Source organism: Phalacrocorax carbo, chromosome 6 (genome assembly GCF_963921805.1).
Source record: "Phalacrocorax carbo chromosome 6, bPhaCar2.1, whole genome shotgun sequence".
NCBI classification, from domain to species: domain Eukaryota; kingdom Metazoa; phylum Chordata; class Aves; order Suliformes; family Phalacrocoracidae; genus Phalacrocorax; species Phalacrocorax carbo.
This window is the reverse complement of record NC_087518.1, coordinates 26,885,836-26,893,272: the sequence shown is the minus strand read 5'-3', so window position 1 is coordinate 26,893,272 and position 7,437 is coordinate 26,885,836. Positions and strand designations below refer to the sequence as shown.

Genomic DNA, 7,437 nt, shown 5'->3' with positions numbered 1-7,437 from the left:
CAGTATTTTTCCATTATCACTGGGTTGCCTTTATGGCTGCTCCATCTCTATGTTTGTTCAAATGTTTCCTATGTTTCCTAAGGAAAGAAGGCTCAAGAGGACCTTATTGCTTTCTACAAGTACCTAGCAGAGGAGTATGAAGAAAGTACAATGAAAGCTTTTGTTAAAACCAGAGTAAGATACAGTAATATAAGCTACTATTTCAGGAACACTTCCAGTCATTTATCACTGTAAGCTGAAATAATTCCTGGTGGATTCCATACCCTTAAACTTGCTTCTTTTCTCTTTCACGCTGCCCTGCTGAGCACTCAGAGCAGCAATTCTGTAACTTCTTACTGCTATTGCAATTATCCCCTTGAATGCTTTTTTCTTTGTTTGTTTGTTTCTAGCAGACAGTATAAAGCAAATATCTGTTCATTTTAGTAATGAGGTTCATATGCTTTCTGTGAGTTTATTCACGGATGCTGGCTCATTTTTTTCTGGCTTGCCTGGTCAGTTTTAGTGCTGCTGATTTTGAAATAAATACACAATAAATTAACTAAAGCCACTCTTTGTATATTTCATTAAAGCTTGTGGCAAGGAGAACATTTTCTTGTGTCTTTTGAGGCTAACGTTTCTGAATAACTTAAAATAAAGTAAAGCTAAGAAAGAATAGTATGATGTAGCTGCTGTCACGGTTGGCATTTTTTTTCCCTTACCTTAGAGGAACAAGCCAGATGTCTAGAAAGCAGTGTACAGTGCCTTGCTAGTTTACCTCGGTTATCTGACACATCTGCAAGAGACTATCAGATATTATCCACGGATTATGCAAAACCTTCATCCTTCTGGAGAAGCTGAAATATTCTGACAAATGTCGATCATCCCACAGACTCAGAAGTGTCATCAGACCCCTATGTTTAGTCAACTGAATCTAACCTAAGAACTCTAATGACAGTAACAGGACCTTCAACATCTATCCTACACATAGACACCAACATATGGGTCCCAACATGGGTCTCTTAACCTACAAAGTGATTTTTTTTCTCCAGTATGTACTTCATTCTATCACATAGATCAGTTTAGTGGTCCAAAGCTAGCAGATATGACAATAGAATCCATGACTGGAGATAATCAAAGCTTGCTTGGACAAGGCCTTAGGCAATCTGATGTAAGTTAGCCACGCTCCAAATGGAAGCGAATCAGAGAATATCAGAGGTCTTCTCCAACCTCATTTGTCATACATAGGATTTACAGAACAACCATATCCTTCTGGAGCAGCAGCTAGAAGCCAAAGGATACATTATAGGTCATTTTAAAGGCACCAGGCAGTCAGTCAAGGTACATAAATTCCACCCCAAGGTAAAGCAGCGATGGGGTCTAGAGTTACTGAAATGTCCACAGGCAGACTTTACTGGGGTGATTCCTTGCCCTTACATGCCATTATCTTCCTATGTACAACCAGAAAATCAATCACCTTGTAGGAGATAATTCGCTGTGATTATAGGTACTGTTAACAGGATGGATTTCACTCTGTCTTATGTGGACTTAATAAAACAGCTCTCAGAACTTGCCCAAACTGCCAATTGTTTTGTGTGAGGACACTGCTCCTCTGTTAGCCTCCACTGTTATATTGGTTTTGGCTGGAATAGAGTTAATTTCCTTCACACTACCTCATATGGTGCTCTGTTTTGGATTTGTGACTGAAACAGTGTTCATAACACATTGATTTAGTTATTGGTGAGCAGTGCTTCCACGGCATCAAGGCTTTTTCTGCTGTTCCCGCTGCCCTGCCAGGAAGTAGGCTGGGTTTGCACAAGAAGTTGGTAGGGGCCAGGGTCAGGACAACTGACCCCAACTAACCAAAGGTATATTCCATATGATAGGTCATCTTGCTCATCAATAAAAGCTGGGGTAAAAAAGAAGGAAGTGGGGGATGTTTAGAGTTCTGATGTTTGTCTTCCCAAGTAACTGTGAGATGAAGCCCTGCTTTCCTGGAGATGGCTGAACACCTGCCTGCCAATGGGAAGTAGCGAATTAGTTCCTTTTCTTGCTTTGCTCACATATGCAGTTTTGCTTTACGTATTAAACTGTCTTTATTTCAACCCATGAGTTTTCTCACTTTGACTCTTCCCCCATTCTGCTGGGAGGAGGGGAAGTGAGTGATCAACTGTATGGTGCTTAGCTGCTCCTTCAGATTAGCTGTCTATATGTTATTTCTATCTTGGTTTTCCATTTGGAGAGATCTAAATAGATGCCACTTAAGGAAACACATAGATGGAGAAGAGAACAGTTTACTCTCTAATCCTCACAGTACATCTAGGATGGATTTGAGCCCTTCTGGACTAGAAACTGTGGCCTGTTTCTGTGTGAGGGTCACAATAAAACCATAGGGTTCCGTTTTGTTTAGTTTTGTTGGGTTTGGGTTTTTAATATATTGGTGTTTTGGGTGGGGTTTTTTTGCATTTTCAAAACAAAATGGTTAATTTAAGAAATTCCAAGTTGTTCTTTTAGCAAACCAGGCTGCTCAGGCATAATTTTCCCTAGAGTGAACCATGCTGGATGTTTCCAATCGCTTTCTTGTAATTTCTGGGCCTGGAAAGGGCTTCCAGGGATCATTGCTCCATAATCTTGCTGGATAGTGTCCTGTATTCTCTTTTTTGCCTGTCTGGAAAATGTGTGTGAAATTTTTCTTTTTCCGGTCATTTGGGAATTCTGCTCATTGCCACTGTCTTTCAAAGATGATATTATCAAGATGATATTATCAAGCCAAGTTTAATGCGAGTGGAAATTAAAAAAAAAAAAGGAATTTTTATTTTGATGCTAATAAAATACTAGCAACAACAAAAAAAGTTTTGCAGTAAAGATCAGCATATCTTCACCATGTGGCTTAAATCAGGATGTCTTGCAGATACCAGCAGTGGAGACCTCCATCTCTCTGTCTTTCCCCCTCAACCTCATAGATCAAAATATCCTTTGATCTCATTGCGAGGTTCAGAACTTTACCTGAAAAAAATTATTCAGTACTGGCAGCTTCAGCATAGCAAAAGATGGGGTGTTGTTTTGGGCTAAAAATAAAGTGGAAGTGAAAGACAATTTAGAGATATTCTTCCCACATCCTGTATAGATTGCAGCCAAGCTGTCTTCATTAGGACTACTTAAGGGGAAAACTCTTGCCCATGCTGAGCAAAAATATAGCTTTGGTTGTTCCTATAGATAAGAACATAGAGGGGTTGTTTATTTGCTTCTGTAACTATTGAGAGTGAGTGCGTTAATGCACCTTTAGGCATAAGCATGAGGGGGACGGAAGGAAGAGTGGGGATTTTGCATTCAGATGCATAAACACACTTGTGTTTCTGTGTGATTGCATGCATGTACATATAACTGCATGCCCATATCTCTGAGTGATTGTTTTTGTGAGTGGTTTAAATATTGAAAGGTATTTGAGTGTGTGCTTCTGAATATGTTTATGTGTCAAGTTGTAGATGAATACCTAGAGCTTCAAACGGGAAAATACTGTTATTTCCTGAAGTCTGTTCAGGTGGCTTATAAATCTATTTGAACTGCAATCAGCCCATTTTATTTTATCATTCTGTTGTAAATTTATGAAGCTACTCATCTGCAACATCATCACAGTGGATTAAACTGCTGGACTGATTTTTTCTTCAGATGGAGAATGAGGAAGATCTGAATTTGGGAAACATCACAAGAGTAACTCACTTCATCCTGCTGGGTTTCGGTCAACTTGCCCAACTCCAGCTCCTACTCTTTGTAGTAGTTCTCTTGGTCTTCACAGTCACTATGATGGGAAACATCCTCATTGTCCTCATATCAAGTGTTGATCCTGCCCTTCATACACCCATGTACTATTTTCTTAAGAATTTGTCTTTGACTGGCATCTGCTACAGCTTAGATATTGTGCTCGAAATGTTGATAAATTTGTTGTCAGAAAGGAAGACCTCTTCTTTCACAGCTTGTACTTTGCAATTGAACTTGATCATACTATTTATCATATCTGAGTGTTTCCTGTTAGTGATCATGGCTTCTGAACTATATGTAGCAATTTGTCACCCATTACCCTATGCTATCATCATGACCAAAAAGACATGTAGGCAAATGTCAGCAGTAGCTTTGCTTTCTGGATTCCCTGTAGCAGTTGGGCTCACCGGTTGGCTATTCAGCATGCCTTTCTGCAAGTCAAAGTCAACCATTTCTTCTGTGACATCTCACCTGTACTGAAATTGGTCTGCTCAGATACCTACATATTCAAGCTTCTGGGGTTCATTGCCACTCTGCTTATCATGGTGCTACCATTTATCCTAATCACCGTCTCCTACATCTACATTATCTATACCATTGTGCAGATGCCCATGGCTGAAAGCAGGCAAAGGGTGTTCTCCACATATGCTGCTCATCTTGTGGTTGTTACTCTCTTTTACTGTGCAACCTGCTTAGTTCAATTACATCCCAAGTCAAGCCTCCACCAAATAACAAAAAACTTGTGTCTCTTTCCTACACAGTCATTATTTTGATGCTCAGTGCCATCATCTACAGCCTCAGGAACAGTGACCTAAGGGAAACACTAAGGAGGGCTACTGGCAGAAAGATTTTATGAGAAAGACTCACAACCTTATAATTTTTCTATTAGCAATTTCAGAAGTTTCAGACAATCTGTAAAGTTAAACACAATTAATATTGTCTTCAGTTAAACAACAGCTGAATAAATATCCCGACTCTTGCAAAAGTGTGTCTGCCTATGCATAAGTCCAGTACATTTTCCTTATTCACCCTCTTCATAAATTTCCAGATTTTCCAGGTTTTAAAAAACACCACCAACAAAATCACTATTATTTCCTTTGTAATATTTTTACCACTGAGAAATAAAAAGGAAGGAAAGAAAAAAAAAAAAGAAACATAATCATAATCCTTGTTTGGGGTTCTCATCTAGTTTGCTTTCCTATTATTTGCAGATGCTAGCTGGGATAAGCCATCTCCAAGAGATCAAATCCTACTGAATTTTAACTGCCTAAATTTTGACCTTCAAGCCTAAGTTAATCAAAGAATGACCCCTTTATGGGTAATGGGAAGAAACAGTCACTTCTGGAAGGCAATCCTGCTGTAAGGTACCTGTCAAAGATAAACAGAGGAATCATTCTATAGGAGTATCATTTCTCATCATTGTCTTCAGACAGAAGACTAATGTATCTCTCAGAGATGTTCATTTCTGATGACAGTAACCCATCCAGAGTGACAGGATTAGATCTAAATACCTAACAGATGAAGTTCAGAAACTCTGAGGTTTTTTGCTTACTGATTTCTTTGGCAATGGGAAAGCAATCAGAAATGCATTTCTACCATAAAGAAAGTGCAGACCAACATTAAGGTACAAAAAGGTGATTCATACACATACAGGGAGAGGGAGAGAGAGACTATGCATGTATATAGATTTATACACATACATACATATGCATATCTATTTTTACATACCGGTGTATATATTGGTATGTATACATACATGAAAATGCATAATAAGTTATGTTTGGTTAGATGTATTTTCCTAAAAGCATCCAGCCTAGAGACCATTGACTGGTCCAACAGCCAACTGCTGCAACTAACCAGCATCCACACCCTTCAGAGCAAATACTGTCTGCAGGGATTATACAAGTTGTTACTGTATAACTCTTGGACACAGCCACTGTGGTTCATTTCTTTAGTATTTTTACAGCATAAAATGCAAGAAACACTATGAGGACTGTGTGGTACTCAGTCATCGTATGTGTGGTACTCATTCATAATAGTATTTTAACATTGTAATAGGAAAAGTACATGTTGCACACATTAATATAGGCATGGAAAGATGTAAGAGTGTTGTTGAGTGGAAGCCATGGGGTGATGGTGATACACTGTAACCTTTTGTGTTATATGTGCTATATGCTAAAGCTCTTTTGTGCACCCACAAAGGAGCTGAGAGAGACAACAGCAGTAAGGGAGCCCAAATAATAGCCTGCTGGCCCATCAAAGGCCGATCTGCACAAGCCCAGAGGAGCTGGCATAAATACCCTCCTGCAAAACCAGGATTTTTATTTGAAACCTTTCCAGGGAATTTCATACAGAAGATTCCTCTTTCCGGAATCTTAATTAGCATTCCTGCATTAAAAGTTGGTATACCCTTCTCAAAACCTCAAAATATTTTAATAGATTTTACTATAACTGTTATTGTCATGAGAAGAGCAGAACAGGGGAATGAACCAGCTGTTGTGGAATTCATCATCCTGAGTTTATCCTCCTGACATTTCCAGTGACCTACTCTCAGGGAACGTCCTGATCATGATGCTGGTTGTGACTAATCATAACCTTCATAGTCCCATGTTCTTTTTCCTGAGTAATCTGTCATTCTTGAAGACCTGTTACACTTCCACCATCCTGCCCAGAATTCTGGCCAAGTTTCCTAACAAATACAATATTTCACTTAATGATTGTTTTCTGCGGTGCTTTTTCTTCACTGGGCTAGCAGGTGCAGAATGTTGTCTCCTGACTGTCATGTCTTATGACTGGTACATTGCAATATGCAAACCATTGCATTACACAACCACAGTGAACGGCAGGTGCTGCCTCCAGTTAGCTGGTGGATCTTGGATAAATGGCTTGCTGGCTAGTGCCATAGTCACCTCTCTGACACCACTGTTAACTTTCTGTGGCTCAAATGAAACTGATCATGTCTTCTGTGACTTCACTTTGCTGGTAAAGCTCTTGTGCAGTGATACCCACTGGACTGAGCTTGTAATGTTCATCTTGGCCTCCCTTTTGACACTACCCCCATTCCTCTTGACAGTCATGTGTACATCAGCAACACTGTCCTCAGGATCTCATCCTCCACAGGAAGGCATAAGGCTTTTTCTACCTGTTCATAGAAACCTGTCACCTCACTGTGATGACACTTTTCTATGGGGCCCTGATTGCTGTGTACTTGGTACCAAAAACAAACATGCTGGGAGACCTCCACAAAGTGTTCTTTCTCTGCTACATAGTTCTGACTTCACTCTCTGGTCTAGAAGAAGGAAAAATTATCTCAAAGTGAGAGGAGGGTTATGAATATATTTAGCTCTGCCCCTACTGACAATTTGGGCCCAGCTTGCAAATACAGAAGGTGTAAATGTAACCTCTACTGATTAGATAAGTACAATGACACAGAACCTATGAGGTATGTGCCTTTTTGAACCAGAAGACTAGATGGGTTTCTAAAGAGCATCTCGACAGAACTACATGCCTGTCAGTAGGCAAATGATTTGATTTCCCTGAACTGAGATTCCAAAACACATACTGGTGTGGTTTTGAGTGCACTAGTTCCTAGGCTTTTCTTACAGTTGTGGCCAGAAGCAGGGAAATGTAGTTATGGGGTAGAAGGATGAAACCCTTCTTCAGTTTATAAATCCTCTTTTAGATATAACTGTGGTGTAGCTT

At 39.7% G+C, this 7,437-nt stretch overlaps 1 pseudogene; it reads left to right on the top strand.

Moving 5' to 3' along the window:
* The first annotated feature begins 3,645 nt into the window (after nt 1-3,645).
* Nucleotides 3,646-4,591, top strand: LOC104042841 (olfactory receptor 10A7-like; annotated as a pseudogene).
* The last annotated feature ends 2,846 nt before the right edge of the window (nt 4,592-7,437 follow it).